A 19,241-nucleotide genomic window follows, 5' to 3' on the forward strand; every position below is an offset into this window, starting at 1 on the left:
GAACTAGTGATCACCTTGTGAAATTAATAGGCACCAGGTTTAAAAAAAACATAAGGAAGTACTTCACACAGTGCACACACAACCTGTGGAACTCATTGCCAGGGGATGTTGTGAAGGCCAAAAAAGACTGGATTCAAAAAAGAACTAGCTAAGTTCTTGGGGGATAGGTCCATCAATGGCTATTAGCCAAGATGGTCAGGGATATAACCCCATGCTCTTGGTGTCCCTAAATATCCAACTGCCAGAACCTGGGACTAGATGAAAGGGGATGGATCACTCAATAATTGCCCTGTTATGCTCCTTACCTCTGAAGCATCTGGCACTAGCCACTTTCAGAACTCAGGGCACTGGGTGGAACACTGGTTTGACCCAGTATGCCCATTCTTATGTTCTTATGAAGCCAATCAAAATCAAATCACTTCAGGTGTCGGCTTTATCTGTTTTAAAGCTCTGGACTATTTTTAACTGTATTTAAAAGACTAATCATTCAAATTAGAATTGCACAATCTTAGACTAGTAGTGTTTTGAAAATCAGACACCATACTGACTTTTGTAAACATTTCTGTAATTGGACTGTGACTGGGTAAATCATTATGATTATCACAGCTCTAAGCTGACATTCCAAAATTTCAGAATCCAAGCAGGGGGCAAATGCTTCATTTAGGTGCACACACATTTCATGGCTTCTAAACATGTAAGAATAGAATGTTCTTCCTTAGCTAATTACAATGATTTAGACAATCAAGGAGGTGGGGGTGGTGAGGAGATGGGGTGATTTTCTTGTCTGTGGTCATGTTGTTCTTCTGATGCCAGGAACAAATATTTTAATCTCTTCAGTGGTATGAAGAGTTAGTGGGTGTGTGTATTTCAACGTCTGCTCAGTTTATTATTTATTTACTAATATTGGTCTATGAACATTTGGGGCCAGATCTTCAACAGGTGTAAATCAGCATGTATTTATGGAAGTCATTGGAGCTGATTATACCAGTTGAGGAGCTGGCTCCTGCTTTTTTGGAGCACTCAATCTGCAAGCTGTTTTAGCTTCTAGAATTTCAAATCCCATATATGTGACCCATTTTTGTCACATTCACATGGCATAATCTTTTCCTTCCCAAAGCAAAACAAATAAAAACTAAAAAAAGAGAGCAAAATTACATAACACAACAGTTAAAGTCCCAAGGAGAACACATCCTTACAAAGCAAGGCACACTTCACAGCAGCTTAGCTAAATTAGTTGTGGCAGCTAATAATAATACTACGTCAGCAATTACAGAAGGCTGAAAGGGTGCTGAGAATTAAAACTGACAGTCTTCCTAAACATGCACATATTTCATCATTTTCTAAACCTTACGACATATGACATTGAATCAAGCCTTCTAATCATTATTTCTGATGGTGAAAACAATTTCACTAAGCTTCAAATCTAAAATGTAATTTAAAATGGTGACTACTGGGGTTTAGAATTTTCCACAGATAGCATCTAGAGGAAAGCCAGTGCTTTTTGAGCACAAGCTATGGGACTGACGAAGAAAATAGCGTACAGATCAAATCTCAGCACAATTTTTAAAGCATAAATCTTTTCAGAACCTTCCCTCAGTCTCCTGCACAGATATACACAGCTGGGAAGAAAGCAAAATCTCTGTCAGGTACAAAATGGCTAACCTTAGTTTTGAAACCAGCTAAAATATTGGAGGAAAAAAGCAGTTGCTTAAACCAAATTCTGAAATCCTTGTTCAGTTTTTACTCAGTACTTAGGCCAAATTCCAATTCAAGACTAATGGATATTTGGCCTGAGGTCTGAGATAAAAATGAATTAGGATTTGAGGATGCGGCAGAGCCCCTACAGAGTACTCCATATAGGGAATACTTGGATACATCTGAAGGGCTATCAAAGCCCCATTGAGGAATTTGTTAATCCATAACACCAGTGGAATATATTAACCCATCATGCTCCCCAAGGACTTCAAGTTGCCTAGACAAGGCTAAAAAGACCCCAAACACCTGATAAAATAAAAATAAAATAAAGAAAAATATTGTAACACTACCTAAGTGGACTAACGAAAGCTATTCTAAAGAATCTACAATTGCCTCATGAAGCATATCGTACAACTCAAAAAATGATGAATTCCAAAACCAAATTGTTGCTATATAAAGACAGTTGAAAGCTCTCAAAAAAGTATTTATACAACTAAATAACAACCCTCTCAGAAAACATCTACCTATCAGCTGTACATTCCATTCCCTAATAAGTTCCTCAAACCCTAAATCCTAGAGGGATGGGAAGGGAACTGGCTCACTCAACTATCTGTGCTGTCATAACCTATTCCCAGATTTGGACCTTAGCGTCCAAAATATGGGGGTTAGCATGAAAACCTCCAAGCTTAGTTACCAGTTTGGACCTGGTAAAGCTGCCACCACCCAAAATATTAGAGTGTTTTGGGGCACTCTGGTCCCCCCAAAAAACCTTCCCTGGGGACCCCAAGACCCAAATCCCTTGAGTCTCACAACAAAGGGAAATAAACCTTTTCCCTTCCCCCCTCCAGGTGTTCCTGGAGAGATACACAGAAGCAAGCTCCATGAATCTAAACAGAGGGATTCCACCCTCTCTATTTCCAGTCCTGGAAACAGAAGTACTTCCCTCTTCACCCAGAGGATATGCAAAGTCAGGCTAGTAAATCTAACACACACAGATTTCCCCCTGACTTCTTCCTCCCACCAATTCCCTGGTGAGTACAGACTCAATTCCCTGGAGTTCCCCACTAAAGAAAAACTCCACAGGTCTTAAAAAGAAAGCTTTATATAAAAAGAAAGAAAAAATACATAAAAATGGTCTCTCTGTATCAAGGTGACAAATACAGGGTCAGTTGCTTAAAAGAAATATGAATAAACAGCCTTATTCAAAAAGAATACAATTTAACACATTCCAGCAACTACACACATGTAAATACAAAAAAACCATATAAATCACTATCTGATCTTTTGTACTTACAACTGGGAAACAGAAGATTAGAAAGGCAGGAGGTAGAAAAATCCTTCCCATAGCCGAGAGGGAGTACAGGCAGAAGACCAAAGAACAAAGGACTCACCCACAAACTTCCCTCCACCCAGATTTGAAAAAGTCTTGTTTCCTGATTGGTCCTCTGGTCAGGTGTTTCAGGTTACTTCTTTCCAGGTGAAAGAGACATTAACCCTTAGCTATCTGTTTATGACATGTGCCCTGGAAAAAAACACCCAAAACCAAATCCACTGCACATACCATTTCCTTCCCTAAGATAATTTATTATTACATTGTAAAGGCCCCCACAATAAAAATCCATAATAATCAAACAGTGCACGCAACCATAATCTCCATTTTTCACACAACAATCCTATCAGGAAACTCTGCAAAGAACCTGGATCTCAAGGCCCTCAACAGAAACAAACATACACTCCCACCGGCCAAAATAAAACATCTTTGTAAGGCAGCAAGATTATGTGACTTGCCCAAGGTCATGGGGCAGAAAATTATTACTGTTATTATTACTTTTATTTGTATTATGGTAATGCCTACAGACTCACCGAGAATGGGGCTCCATTGTGCTAGATATCATACAAATGCTAAACTGTTCTGTTGAATTAACAATCTAATGAGACAAGACAGACAAGGGGTAGGGGGAAGTTTATAACACACAAGCAGAACGATGTGAAGGTGGCAAATGTCAGGTTGGTGCTACAATTTTATTTTTAAAAAAACCAAACTTTTTTGGGGAAAGAGATTAGTTAAACTGAAAGACAAAGAAACAAGAGAGGGGTTGTTGAAGTGAGGGGATGGGAGATAAGGATAGGGCAGGGGTAGGCAACCTATGGAATGGGTGCCGAAGGTGGCACGTGAGCTGATTTTCAGTGGCACTCACACTGCCCGGGTCCTGGCCACTGGTCCGGGGGGCTCTGTATTTTAATTTAATTGTAAATGAAGCTTCTTAAACATTTTAAAAACCTTATTCACGTTACACACAACAATAGTTTAGTTATATATTAAAGACTTATAGAAAGAAACCTTCTAAAAATGTTAAAATGTATTACTGGCACCAAAAGCTTAAATTAGGATGAGTAAATGAAGACTCGGCACATCACTTCTGAAAGGTTGCTGGCCCCTGGGATAGGGGATTAATAGATTTTAAAGCCATAACACACCATTAGGTCATCTAATTTGACCTCCTGTTTATCACAGGCCATTACATTTCACCCAGTTACTTCTGTATTGAGCCCAGTAACTTGGGTATCACTGACACATGACTTCCACAAAGGCATCCTGTCTTGAGCTGAAGACATCAAGAAATAGAGAATTCACCATATAGCTTGGTAAGAGGAGAGAGACAAGCATAAGCATGGAGGGCAAGTGGAATGAGGCTGAGGTGAAGAGACTGCAAGGGGTTTGGAGCAGGCAGCCATGGGGAAAGAATATCCAGAGTGAAAGCTGTGGAAAGCAATTTGACACTATCTCCAGACCCTGCTGCAGCACCTGGTGAAACTGTTTCTGTACTTTGGGCTGGCTCCTCCCTGGAATTTTTCTCACTCAGTATTGCCAACACCAAGTGTTCACAAATCATGCGTCAGGCCTCAAAAATAATGAGATAAAAAAAAAATCTGGGGCTCATTTTATTTGTCTTTTAGTTTCCAAGCCTTCAGGATGCACGTGGGTCACAGTTTGAAGCTTTTCAATCATGAGGGCTAAAAACTTTCTTTTTCATTAAAGTGGAGATATCCGCCTAATCACAAGCATCCAGGAGCTGGGTATTAGAAAAACATTGAATATGGCAAGATTTGTGATAAAATTGTGAGTTGGGAACACTGCTTTCTTCTCTCAGTCCACAAAGCGCTAGGGAGTACAGCACAGGGCTGCTAGAATGAGGGGTGCTGTGTGGCAGCACCCCCTGGCTTGAAGTAGTTTCCATCATATACATGGCTTACAGTTTTGTTCAATGGCTGTCAGCACCCCCACTATAAAAACTGTTCCATTGCCACTGGTACTGCATGGATCCTAGTGTTCCCATAGGGGAAGAGAGGGAGGGCATCTCACACAGTTGTAGGCCTGGAGAGAGCTGGAAAACAGTTCAGCTTACCTTTCTCCCACCCCCCACAAATGCTACAGTACCACCTCAGCAGTAGTCCCCAAACTTTTCAGGGTCAAACCCCCCCTTACTCCAGTTCACACCTCCCCTAGGGTTACCAACTTTCTGACTGCAGAAAACCAAACACCCTTGCTCTGCCCTGAGGCCCCAGGGATCGGGCTCCAGGCTGGGGAAGGGGGTTAGGGTGCAGGAGGAGGGCTCTGGCTGGGGGTGTGGGCTCTGGGGTGGGGCTAGGGATGAAGGGTTTGAGGTGTGGGAGGGGGCTCTGGGCTGGGGCCAAGGGTTTGGAATGTGGGAGTGGGTGTGGGGTGCAGGCTCTGGGAGGGAGTTTGGATATGGGAGGGGACTCAGGGCTGGGGCAGGGGGTTCGGGTGTGGGCTCCTGCCAGGTGGTGCTTACCTCAGGTGGTTCCAGGAAGTGGCTAGTATGTCCCTGCGACCCCTAGGTGGAGGGTCAGAGGGCTCCACACGTTGCCCTGGCCTGCAGGCACCACTCCTGCAGTTCCCTCGGGCCGCGGTTCCTGGCCAATGGGAGCTGTGGAGCTGGTGCTCAGGGCAGGGGCAGGGCGCTGAGCCTTCCTGGCTGCCCCTACGTCTAGGGGCCACAGGGACATATTAGCCACTTCCGGGAGACACACAGAGCTAGGGCGGGCAGGGAGCTTGCCTTAGCCCTGCTACGCCTCTGACCAGACTTTTAACTGCCCTATCAGCAGTGCTGACCAGAGCCAATGGGGTCCCTTTTCGACTGGGCGTTCTGGTAAAAAAACAGATACCTGGCAACCCTAGCCTCTCTCCTGGGGCCCAGGATCCGGAGGGTGGGGAAGATGCAAAGAGGAGTAAGGGGGTTGAGCCTGGGGTAAGGGCTAGCAGCCAGGGCCCCAGGCAAGGGGCTGGGGTCATGAGCAGAGCTGGGTGGTGCTCCATCCCTGCCTCGCATGGGGGCTGGCCTGGGCCCTAACCACGCCCTCCCTATTGATCCTGCATGCCCTGCAATGGGGGCATACCCCACAGGGGATCTCTGTTCCTGACGCTGCATCTGTGTCTGCTCCTGCTATCTTCAGTTTCAATGAGGTATTGAACCCAGCTCTCTTGAGCCCCTATCCAGCATCTGCCCCATAAAGCCAAGCTTTGAGTTGCTTTATGCATAGTTGATATAGGTTGTGAAAAGTAATGACCAAAGATAATGAATTAGGGCACGTTCACAAGCTTTTTCTTCATCAGTACAACATTCCAAATGACAGATCTGAAACAACTGCATGAACTACTGCAGACCCCAACACGTCTGGGATGTGTAGACTTAAAAACTACCAACCCATTTTCTTAGAACATTTTACATGTTTAAAAACCAAACTCTTCTCTACTTTTCTGCCAAGACCTGAGCTCGTGATGCTCAGATTTTCCTGCAATAGTTGGGGGCCTGGCAAACATCACTCCAGAAACTAAGCTCTTGTCAGGTGGATGAAGGAGGAAGCGATTTTTAAATATAAATGTATTTGAGATTTTCAGCGTATGCCTGCTGTGTATGTGCCGTGGCTGGTTTGGGGACCTTACAGTGTTTGCAAAGTATTTACATGACGTGGGGAGTTCTCCTTTAGATGTGCTTGTGTGGTCAGCACAAATCAGGAATTAAGCATTGCGCCTTTAAGAGAAGCACATGACGTGTCAGTTTGCCAAGCAGAAGAAAATGTCTCCATGCGGCAGCTGTAGAGCACAGAGTGTTTCCGAGGTCTCTCCTCCTCTGCTATTAGGTGAACGCTGCTGGTTCAGGTCAGCTCTAGATATGTCGGTGGGAGTTTGCAGCGGCCTGGGGAGGGCAAGGAGAGCGATGGGGACAATGTGCAGAATGCTATGCTGCTGCTTGTAGGGAGTTCTGAATTCCGGATTGAAGCCTGCTCTGAGTTGCTTAGAACTGCCTGTGTTGTTAACTAGCTTTGCACCAACGTGTTAAGTAGTTTAAACAATGTAAAGTGAAATCTGCTGTGCAGAAAGCAAGGGGCTGCAGCTCTGTAATTCCCTAAACCAATCTGAAAGGGAATGGAAATGCTTCCTATAGTTCATTTATTTCAGAATCTTGTGCACTGTGCCAACAGATGGGACCTGTGACTTGATGGGATTATGATTTTGCAGATTGCAGCGGAATCCTGTTTTATTTGGGAATGGAGCGAATGAAGTTTGTATAGGAATGCTACTATGTTCACCTCAGGACAAGAAAGCAGCTTTGGATTCACAGTTTGTGCCAGTAACCCTCAAAACCACCGAAGTTTAGATGTTAAAACGTTTTAAAAAAAAAAACCTCAGTTGGAGTATCTACAAGTGTATTTTAATATAGAGAATGGACTTAAGAGCTGAAATTTTCAAAGCCACATAACTCAGCAAATTAAGAAGCAGTTAGGGAATTTTGCTGCACAGTTCCCTTTGAAGTTAATGGGAATTGTGAAGCTAAATTCCCTAGTCAGCTTTGAAAACTGCAACCAAGATTTGGGAGAACTGTTGCCATTGAGCAGCATTGCCCACCCCAAGCATTCAGAAGTCATGATTAGCTTAAATTCATGATTAAAAAAATTATGTGTCCCCCCCCCCACGCATGCCTTTTGGTATGTGACCTCTCGAGTTCACATCTTCAAGCTTTTATCCAGCATCATGAAGGCTATAAATATATATATTAATGAAAGCTGAGATTCTAATACAGGAGTGAGCAATAATTTTCACAGGGGGGCCACTCAACAAATTTTGGTGGCCGGCTGCTGCTGGCACATCTGTGTTTCCCCCCTGGGGGTAGGATGGGTCTCTGTGCGCTGCCCATGCCTACAAGCACCATCCCTGCAGCTCCTATTGGCCGGTTTCTGGCTAATGGGACCTGTGAGGATGGTGCTGGGGGCAGGGGCAGCGCACGGAGCTGCCTCCCCTGCACCGGGGGCGCACAGAGATGTGTCAGCAGCAGCTGGCCGCTTCCAGGTGCGGTGTGGGGCCACAGCAGGCAGGGAGCCTGCCTGAGCGCCCTGCTATGCCACAGGACTTTTAGTGGCTCGGCGTCAGAGATTGCAAGGGGGCAGAGGAGGCCGGACAGAAATGTTAGTCATGGCGGGCTGCACAGAAATGTTAGATGGGCCGGACCCGGCCCATGGGCTGTATTTTGCCCACCCCTGTTCTAATGTAATCTTACCTGACCTCAGAAGCTGGAGCTCTAAAAATCCCAGATGTCGTGGGACTGATGATAAAATTGTGAGATGTGGCCCGTCTGTATAAATGCCCATTGACCACAGCTTTAGCTCTTTGGGCTAATAATTCTTTGCTGGAAATGTACTGGCATTTCAGTTAGAACTAGTTTGGGTCATGTGATCATCTCAACTGTAGAATGCCAGCACTAATCACAGCTGCTTTGTTGGAATAAATAAATGAAAATTTAGGGTCTGTTTCTGCTCCACTGAAAATTGGTGGGAGTTTTCCAATTGGCTTCATCAGTGCTGAATTGAACACAGTTTTGGGGTTACTCTTTTTTTTTAATATTTATTTTCAAACTTCCTTTTTATTCACTATTAGACTTGCATCCTATTGTTCTTGTTTGTTTAAATAGCATTTTGTGACCTTTGCTTACTTTATACAATTTGGTTTTTACAGTGCCTGAAAAAGCCTAAAAAGCTACAGAAAAGCCAAGAAATGCACCCCAAGTACTGCATTAAAATGAAACATCCCAAGAGACAGTATGTCTGGGCAAAAAGGTATCTTTTGCTAACATTTCATAAAAAAATATATGGAGGTATACTTAGCCCAGAGAGCTGGAAACTACCCCAAGAGGTTGAGTCCTGCCCCCTGCCTTCACTAGCAGGACCAAGTACTGATTTTTACCCCAGATCCCTAATTGGCCCCCTCAGGGATTGAGCTCACAACCCTGGGTTTATCAGGCCAAATCTCAAACCACTGAGCTATCCATTATTTATTTATATTATGCCAGTGCCCAAAGGCCCATCAGGATTGAGGTACAATTGTGTCAGGTGCTGTTCAAAGTTGTTAGATGACAGATCCTAGCTACCTACACTTTAATTGAAAAAGATGCAACAAGTGAGTATTCACAAACAATAGGAGGGAAGGTGAAGATAACAGAGCAGTAGAACATGTAGTTATATAGGCAATCTACGTACATGACGTAATGGTTCTAAACCAATATTTTATTTATTATATAAATCAGCACCCTTCACAGCCCTCTATCTAGCTGCTTTGCTGAGCCTTCTGTGTTTGAAGAGACAGGATCTGTCTATCCCAGCATGTATTTGCACCAAAAATGGTGACCATAGGGAAGCAAAAGTGCAGACATTTAGATTGCATGATCCTGTCTGCTTGGCAACATGAGGATATCATGTATACAGATTCTTATAATAGAAAATATATTGGTCTGCAACTTTCTGCAATCATAGTTCATCCTCTCTTAAACAGGATGGTGGTATTCTCTCTACTTTTCAGCCATTAAGGTCAGTTGGTAATGTGTATGTGATACAGCTGATTGGGGCAGCTGCCAGAATACAAATCCGTATGTATTCAATGTTGTGTATGTGTTTTGGAAAAATGCTCTGCAAGTATATGACACTTCTGAGCCTTTTCTGAAATACTAATATGAATACAAAAATACACAGAACGGGATGCTGTCCTGAGTTTCAGTGAATGATGGCAGTGTTGTTAGTTTCCCCCGCCCTAGTTTTGTCTAATAGCTGTCTTCAGATATTTCCATATTTTTCAGTGTTACTCTTTCACTATTTTGTGGTTGGCTTTAGAAAAAAACATTCTAATGTGCAAAGTAATGCTTCGAGTGGAATTTATTGGTGCTTGGTATTCTTACTCATCAGTTTTCATGCCTGGTGCTAAGGAAAAAAACTGTTTATGTAACTGATGATAGTGAAATGGTATGGGTCTTGTTAACATGAGAGAGACCATCAATATTTATGGAGGACTGAGAAGGTAAGGCAGTTATATCCTGTACTGGTTCTTACTGGTTATAGCCTCCAAGATTAAAATGGTGCAAAAGCAACCATGTTTCTCTCCTAACTTTAGGGGAAACAATACTGCCTTTGCATATATGGCTTGCATAGCCAGATGACTGTTTTATTTGAACTTAATTTGTTTGGAAAATGTTCTTTATAGTGATAAGTTTAAGGGAGTAGAGAGCCCTATTTAACACTCTACTTAAGCCACACTCCCATTCAGTTCAGTGAGTTATGACTCATAAGTGCTGAATAGGGGACTTGATACAGTAGCCTGTTTAAACCGGTGGCTCTCAACTTTTCCAGATTATTGTCCCCCTTTTAGGAGTCTGATTTGTCTTGTGTACCCCAAGTTTCACCTCACTTAAACTACTTGCTTACAAAATCAGATAAATAGAGAAGTGTCACAGCACACTACTGAAAAATTGCTGACTCATTTTTACCATATAGTTATAAAATAAATCAATTAGAATATAAATATTGTACTTGCATTTCAGTGTATAGTGTACAGAGTAGGGCTGTCAAGTGATTAATCGCAATTAATTTTTTCATTGAGCTGTTAAATAATAATAGAATACCATTTACTTAATTTTGGATGTTTTCTACATTTCAAATAATTTTCAATTACAATACAGAACACAAGTGTACAGTGCTCACTTTATATTTTGATTACAAATATTTGCACTGTAAAAAACAATAAATATTTTTCAATTCACCTAATACAAGTATTGTAGTGCAATCTCTTTCTCATGAAAGTTGAACTTAAGAATTATGTACAAAAAATAACTGCATCTATTACTCCCCACCCCATCACGATTTTTCACACTTGCTGTCTGGTCACCCTAGCGTGCCACATGCACTGGTGCCGGAAGTTTTTCCCTCAGCAGTATCTGTAGGTGACCAGCTCTGGCGCCCCCTGGAGTGGCACCCACATGGCGCAGCATAAGATGTGCTGCGGTCTCCCCCCACCCTCAGTTCTTTCTTGCATGAAACTCTGACAGTGGGGAAGGAGGACAGGTCATGGAATGGACACGAGCAACACATCTCGAAGAACATCAGTTACAGAAAAAGTAACTGTCTTTTCTTCTTCGAGTGCTTGCTCATGTCCATTTCAGATTAGGTGACTCCAAAACAGTACCCCTGAAGGTGGGTAGAAGTTCACGGATGTGTAGATTGCAACACAGCTCTGCTGAACCCAGCGTCATTCCTGTCCTGCTGAGTGATGGCATAACAAGCAGTAAACGTGGACAGAGGACCACGTTGTGGCGCTACAGGGATGTGTGCCAGGAAGGCTGCCAAAGACACCTGATCTCTCATCAAGTGGGCTCTGACAATTGGCAGCAGTGGAACCGCTGCCAGGTCGGAACAGTTCCTTATGCATGAGGTGATCCAATTGGAAATCTTCTGCGAAGACACTGGATGAGCCATCATCCTATTGGCTGTAGCAATGAAGAGTTGAGTCAATTTATGGAAAGGCTTGGTACGTTCTAAGTAAAAAGCCAAGGCCCTCCGGATGCCCAGTGCATGAAGACCCCATTCACTAGTCTTGTGTGGTTTGGGACTGAACACCGGAAGGAAGATGTCCTGGTTCATATGGAAGTTGGAGACCACCTTTGGCAGGAAGGCCGGGTGGGGCTGCAGCTGAATCTTATCTTTGTAGAAGACCATGTATGGTGGTTATGAGGTCAAGGCTTTAATTTCCAAGACCCCGTCTCGCTGACGTCACTGCCACCAGGAATGCGACCTTCCATGACAGATGGGAGAGGGAGCAGGAACCCAGTGGTTCAAAGAGCAGGCCAGTGAGCCTAGAGAGGACCAAGTTAAGACCCCACTGTGGGATGGGAGCCCGCACCTGTGGGAAGAGTCTCTTCAGCCCTCTCAAGAATCTGACCATCATGTCATGGAAGAACACCATCTGTCCTTTGATCAGCAGGTGGAAAGAGGGGATGGCTGCAAGATGCACTCTAGTGGAAATGTGTGCCAGGCCCTGGTTCCTCAAATAGCTCAGTGGTTTGAACATTGGCCTGCTAAACCCAGGGTTGTGAGTTCAATCCTTGAGGGGGCCATTTGGGGATTGGTCCTGCTTTGAGCAGGGGGTTGGACTAGATGACCTCCTGAGGTCCCTTCTAACCTTAATAATCTATGATTCCATGAAATGGAGCAGGTAGTCCAGGACAGCTCGTATGGAGGAACATGAGGGAGAGATGCCATTCAGACACCCAGTGGGAAAACCTCCTCCATTTGGCCAGGTAAGTCAGTCTAGTTGCAGGCTTCCTACTTTCCAGGAGGACCTGTTGGACTCCTTCCGAACAGGTCTGCTCCTCCAGGTTCAGCCACACAGCATCCATGTGCGAGGTGGAGGGACGTGAGGTTGGGGTGTAAGAGCCGACTGTGGTTCTGCAACAGCAGGTCCGGTCAGTTGGGCAGGGGCCAGGGAGGAGCCACTGACAGGCTCATGAGCATGCCAAACCAATGCTGATAAGGCCACGCTGTGGCAATCGTGATAACCTGCGCCTGGTCTCTCTTGATCTTTGTCAGGGTCCTGATGATGAGTGGAATCGGAGGAAACGCATACATCAGGCTCCCTGACCATGACAGGAAGAAGGCATCAGGGAGGGAGCCCTTGCTCAGAACCTGTCGAGAACAAAACTGGTGCCATTTCCTGTTCTGTCTGGTAGTGAACAGGTCCGCTTGGGGAGTTCCCCACCTTTGGAAGATCATGAAGGCTACCTCTGGATGGAGTGACCACTCATGGAGAGAGAAGTCTGTGCTGAGCTGGTCTGCCCATGTATTCCTGATGCCGGGAAGGTGACAAGCTTCCAGGTGGATATCATGGCTGATGCAGAAGTCCCACAGATGGAGCACCTCCTGCCAGAGAGCCAACGAGTGCGCTGCCCCTTGCCTGTTGATGTAGAACATTGAGGCTGTACTGTTCATCAGGACTCTTACCACCTTGCCCGACAGGTACGGCAAGAAGACTCTGCATGCCATCCAGACTGCTCGGAGCTCTTCAAGGTTTATGTGTAACTGTACCTCCTCTGGGGACCACATCCCCTGTGTCTGGAGGTTGCCGAGATGTGCCCCCCAGCCGAGGTCTGAGGTGTCCAACACCAAGGCAATGGAGTGAGGAAGGTTGTCGAATGAAACCCCTTCCAGGACTGTCCTGTGGTCGGTCCACCATTGCAGTGAGGTAAGTATCACTTGGGGAATGGTAACAATCTTCTCCAGGGGGTCTCGGGACTGGAAATAGACCGTCGCCAGCCATTGTTGCAGGGGCTGCATCCGGAGCCTGCCATGGCGGACCATGTAAGTGCATGCTGCCATGTGGCCCACCAGGCGTAGACAGACCCTGGCTGTAATCAGAGGGAACGCAGAGACTTCCGTGACGAGGTTTGTTATCGTGTGGAACCTTTCCAGCAGCAGAAACCCTCTGGCACAGGTAGAGTCGAGGACCGCTCTGATGATCTCTATCCTCTGCACTGGCACTAATGTCAACATTTTGTTGTTCACCAGTAGGCCCAGAGAGCAGCACATGGCTTGAAGCACTGCAACATCCCTTCGGACTTGAGACCTGGAACCACCCTTGACGAGCCAGTCGTCGAGGTACAGGTAGATCTGGATACCCTGGCACCTGAGGTAAGCCGCTACCACCGACATGCACTTGATAAACAATCTTGCTGAATGGGAGGACCATAAACTGGTAGTGGTGGGGCCCCATCATAAACCCGAGGAAGCGCCTGTGTGCTTGAAAGATGGCTACGTAGAAGTATGCATCCTTCAAGTCGAGGGCAGCATAGCAATCTCCCGGATCCAGAGAGGTGATACTAGAAGCCAGAGAGACCATGTGGAAGTTTAGCTTCTGTAGGTACTTGTTGAGGTCTCGCAGGTCCAGGATGGGCTGTAGACAACCCTTAGTTTTTGGGATTAAAAAGTACCAGGAATAGAACGCCTTGTTCCTGTACTTGAGAGGAACTTCTTCCACCGCACCCAGCTGTAGTAACCCTATTACCTCCTGCACGAGGAGACTCTCGTGAGAGCAGTCCCTGAAGAGGGACAGGGAAGGGAGTTAGAAGGGAACTCGAGGATCTAACCCCATTCAACTGTGGTGAGGACCAAGCAGTCTCACGTTATAGTGGTCCAAGCTGGGAGAAAAGGGGAAAGGTCATCAGAGACACAGGGAAAAGATGGATCGGAAAATAGTCTGGTAGGTCACCCTTGGGCGCACTCTCAAAATAACCGTTTGGCCCCCTGCTTATTAAGGGTCAAGCCCAACTGGGCAGAGGGTGGAGGCAGGTAATTCGGGCGGCGCCTGTAGCCCTTGGCTCATTTATGGGGTTGGTCCTGCTGAGGCTGGCTCCCCTGGCCCTGATGCTGCTGTGGTTTGAACTGCTTATGCACCAGGGCTGGGACGTAGAGACCCAGGGTTTTCAGGCTGGTGCGAGAGTCCTTGAGGCCATGCAATTTGTTGTCTGTTTGCTTCTCAAATAGGGCCCCACCACTGAAGGACAGATCCTGCAATGACTTCTGGGCCTCGGTGGACAACGCAGAGAGGAGCAGCCAAAAGACTCGTCGCCTGGAGATAGCAGAACCCATGGTACAGGGAGCAGTCGGGTCCTCATCAAGGATTGCTCGGAACTCCTTCTTGGAAGCCTCAGGGAGCGACCCTTTGAACTTGGCCATGGCTTGCCGCATATTGAAGTCATATTGGCTTAGGAGGGCTTGATAATTGGCTACTCTCAGCTGAAGGCTGGAAGATTAATAAACCCTTCGCCTGAGAAGATCGACCTTCCATGAGTCTTTATTTTTGGGGGTGGCCCCGGGTTGTCCCGGCCTCCTCTTGTGGGTCACCACCTCAACCACAAGAGAATTGGGGGCTGGGTGGAAGTATAGGTACTCACGCCCTTTGGTCGGCATGAAGTACTTATGTTCGGCCCTTTCAGAGATGGGCCAGGGAAGAGGGGGTCTGGCACAGGGCATTAATGATTTTGGAGACCCCTTCATGAAGAGATAGGACCACCCTAGTGGTTACCAAAGAACATAGGACATCAAATAAAGTCCGAGGACTCTTCCAATTCCTCTGCCTGAAGCACCAGTTTAGAAGCGACCCTCTTCAAAAGTTCCTGGTGTGCTCTGGTGTCATCCTGAGAAACCAAGTGAGGGGGCCCTGATAGCCTCGTCTGGTGCTGATGAGGATGATGCCGGTGCTGTGGGAACCTCTGTGTCCATTGGTGGTCTAGCAGCTTGCGCCCCTGGGTCCTCCTGGACCTGCAAGGCTTACCCTCTGAAGCCTTGAGTACCAGAGGGGGACAGGATACTGAGGCCACTGGCCCCTCCAAGGCTCCCAACACCGATCGGGCAGCCTGGGAAGGTTGAGCAAACCCCCAGGGGTTCTACGGGTACCATGGCGCCGGCCACTGCACTTAGGGCCATGGGGCAGGTTTCGGTGCTGATAATGTAGTCAGCTCCGCCAGTACTGGGGCTTGTCTTGTAGTCAGAGAACCTCACTCTGAGCCAGAGCTACCAGCAGAGTGGTTGGTACCAGGTGACCAGGATCGGTTGCTCCGTCCTGAAGCCGACCTGTCTGAGCGAGATTGTCTTGGGTGGGCTCTCAGGGTCTGACAGCGTTCGGCAGATCTGCATCTGATACTTGGTGATCCACACCTCACGCTACTCAACTGGTACCAGGACACTGAATGGGAGCGGGAGTTACTACGGGCCGGTTGCTAGGAGGATCATCCTGAGAAAGGCCATCTCCTTCTTGGAGACGGGCAATGATGGCCCAGCAATCGCTGGTGTCTGATTGGTCCCAGGATCAGTACCAGGCCCTTAGAGATAGTCAGGGCTATCTCTAGGGGCCCGAAGTTCTTGCTGGGTGGCGCGTGCCCCAGAGGGTCTGCGCCATTCCACAAGCGAGGTACACCTTGACTCCCTTGATCGGTGCCCCTGGTGTGGGCTCAGCTTATTTATAATGTCACCTGAAAATGAGCACAGGTGTTCACATTGCACTGTTGTAGCTGCCATTGCAAGGTATTTACATGCCAGATATGCTAAACATTCATATACCCCTTCATGCTTCGGTCACCATTACAGAGGAGAGTCTTCCATGCTGATGACGCTTGTTAAAAAAATGCATTTATTAAATTTGTGATTGAACTCCTTGGGGGAGAAGTGTATGTCTCCTGCTCTGTTTTACTCACGTTTTGCCATATATTTCATGTTATAGGAGTCTCGGATGATGACCCAATACGTTTGTTTTAAAAACATTTTCACTGCAGATTTGACAAAACCAAACAAAAGGGACCAACATGAGATTTCTAAAGATAGCTACAGCACTCAACCCAAAATCTGAGAGGGATGAGGTGTGGAGCATGCTTTCAGAAGTCTTAAGAGAGCAACACTCCGATGCGGAAACTATAGAACCGAAACACCAAAAATCAACCTTCTGCTGGTGGCATCTGACTCAAATGTTGAAAATGAACATGCATTGGCCTGCACTGCTTTGGATTGTTATTGAGCAAAACCTGTCATCAGCATAGACGCATGTCCTCTGAAATGGCGTTTGAAGTATGAAGGGACACACGAATCTTTAGCGCATCTGGCACATAAATGTCTTGCGATGCTGGCTACAGCCATGCCATGAGAATGCCTGTTCTCACTTTCAGGTGACACTGTAAACAAGAAGTGGGCAGGATTATCTCCTGCAAATATAAACGAACTTGTTTGTCTGAGGGATTGGATGAACAGGAAGTAGGACTGAGTGGACTTGTAGGCTCTAAAGTTTTACATTGTTTTGTTTTTGAGTGTAGTTATATAACAAATCTGTATTTGTAAATTGTACTTTCTTGATAGAGATTGCACTACAGTAGTTGTATGAGGTAAAATGAAAAACATTCATTTTTACAGTGCAATATTTAATAAAGTGAGCACTGTATACTTTATTTTGTGTTGTAATTTCAATATATTTGAAAATACAGAAATATCCAAAAATACTGAATATATTTCAATTGGTATTCTGTTGCTTAACCGTGCAATTAAATTGTTCAAGACTAATTTTTAAATCATGATTAATTTTGAGTTAGTCATGTGAGTTAACTGCAATCAATCAACAGCCCTCATACACAGCAATATAAACAAGTCATTTCTACATGAAATTTTAGTTTTTACTGACTTCACTAATGCTTTTTATGTAGCCTGTTGTAAAATTAGGCAAATATCTAGATGTACTGTACCCCACTGAATACCCCCACGCATACATCTACCCCTGGTTGAGACCCACTTAGAAATAGACAGAGGTGGTTATTTAACAGAGCTTATCTGCTATTGCCCCTCTCCAAATATGGAAGTGATGGTTTATTAGAGTAATACTGCTTTTCCTCCAACATGTTCTTATGAAAACTCAGACTCTGGAATATGTCAAACCTACATTGACTTATATAAACAACTGACCTTTCTGAAAACTGTCTTTAAAGTAATGGAGACAAGGTGGGTGAGGTAATATCTTTTATTGGACCAGCTTCTGCTGATGGGAGGAACAAGCTTTTGAGCTTAACAGTGCTCTTCTTCAGTCTAGGGAAGGTAACTAGAGTGTCTGAGCTAAATACAAGTTGGGACTATTAAGCAGATGGGGCAGGGGAGGAGGGAAAAGCATGCCTGCTATAGGAGACAACTTAACATGGAGTGGGCAATTAAGGGTTAGCAGGCTGTAGGATGTTACAGATTGTCGTAATGAGCCATAAAACCAGTGTGTCAGATTAGTCCATGGTAATGTCTAGCAGAATTACTAGGTGCCCAAGCTTGTCTTCTGAAGGTGTTGTGCAAGTTTCCTTTGAGGACAGAGAGGTTGCATGCAGTGTGATGATTGCTTAATGAAAAATGCTCACCCACGTATGATTGTATTATTTCAACCAGTACTTTAAACTGATCATTTATAGAAACAATGGACAATTATGATAATGAAAACATATCTAACATTCTGTATCTTTACGCACAACTCGTCTCCTAAACAGGGAGTGGAGAGAAAGCTATTACTCTGTAAAATTATATTTAACTCAAATAGCTTTTAGTCAATTTGAACCCCTTTGAAGAATTGACTTGTACATTCAAAGCAAACTGTGGGACACCTATTAAATATCTACAAAATAGTGGCAGTGCAGCAGTTCTTAAAACTGTAGTAATTAATACTTAAGATTCAAGTTCCAACAAGCTTTTGGAAAGACAATCCAACAGGGAAAACAAATGCTTCTATTGTAATTGAATACTTAAGTTACACTACTGTCATTTCACAGTAAATCTGACTAGTCTTTGCAATGGTAACCAGAACTTGATATTAAATATTAAATCAGATACTTCTGTCAAGACTCTTGATTTGCAAGAATGTTGCATTGTCTTTCATTTGTCCTTTCTACCCACCCACTTTCCTTTACTAAGTTATGAGGCTTCACATATGCTACCTTCCTCCCCAACCGTTGTGGGCAGGGCTGAGAGAAAATGTTAGCTACTGCCAGAAGGGCTAAGGGTAGCAGAACCAGGCAAATAAAAGGCAGTGCTGTGTTCATCTCAGCTTTGACAGAGGACAACTGTAGGATCAGATACCAAAGGAAAAATTTTAAAGGGGCCTTTGAAGTGGACAGGCACACTGTTTGTGAACATAACTCATTTAACATGATGATATGCGTGAACCACTGATCTGAAAAGTAAATATTTGCTAGCAGCAGAGAAATAGTGTCTATAATTCCTTAGTTGTGGTGGTGCAGATTCATCAGGTTCTTATTGCATATGCATGAGCAAGCATACGTTTTTACTTGTAGGAAAAGTACTTTCTTCATGTAAGATCAAAATCTCAAATATTTTTACAAAGTATCTTGTTGCACTTTTCCAGGATTTTTTTTTTCCTTTTAAAATAAAAAGGTACTTGGACTAAGCTTCCCCCTTAACTATAAGAAAAGCTTCAGAATGCCTTGGAATACGAGTCACACTTCTGGAGCTACACCTTCAGAAATGACTCAATATGTTAATTTGTTGTTATGGAATATAGTCTTACAGGAAAATGTTAGCACTAAACTATATTGGTAATTGTGATGTCTTCAATTTACCTGTACATGTACAAAGACTAATGTTAATATTTTGACTTCTTCAAAGCTAGTTTAATACAGAATTGC

At 44.8% G+C, this 19,241-nt stretch overlaps 1 non-coding gene across 1 annotated transcript; it reads left to right on the forward strand.

Moving 5' to 3' along the window:
- The first annotated feature begins 10,045 nt into the window (after positions 1 to 10,045).
- On the forward strand, positions 10,046 to 10,183 carry LOC127048526 (small nucleolar RNA SNORA47). Its single transcript, XR_007773716.1, has one exon. It is a non-coding gene; the product is annotated as a small nucleolar RNA SNORA47 (small nucleolar RNA).
- Positions 10,184 to 19,241: the final 9,058 nt, after the last annotated feature.

This window comes from Gopherus flavomarginatus, chromosome 3 (assembly GCF_025201925.1).
Source record: "Gopherus flavomarginatus isolate rGopFla2 chromosome 3, rGopFla2.mat.asm, whole genome shotgun sequence".
Classification (NCBI taxonomy): domain Eukaryota; kingdom Metazoa; phylum Chordata; order Testudines; family Testudinidae; genus Gopherus; species Gopherus flavomarginatus.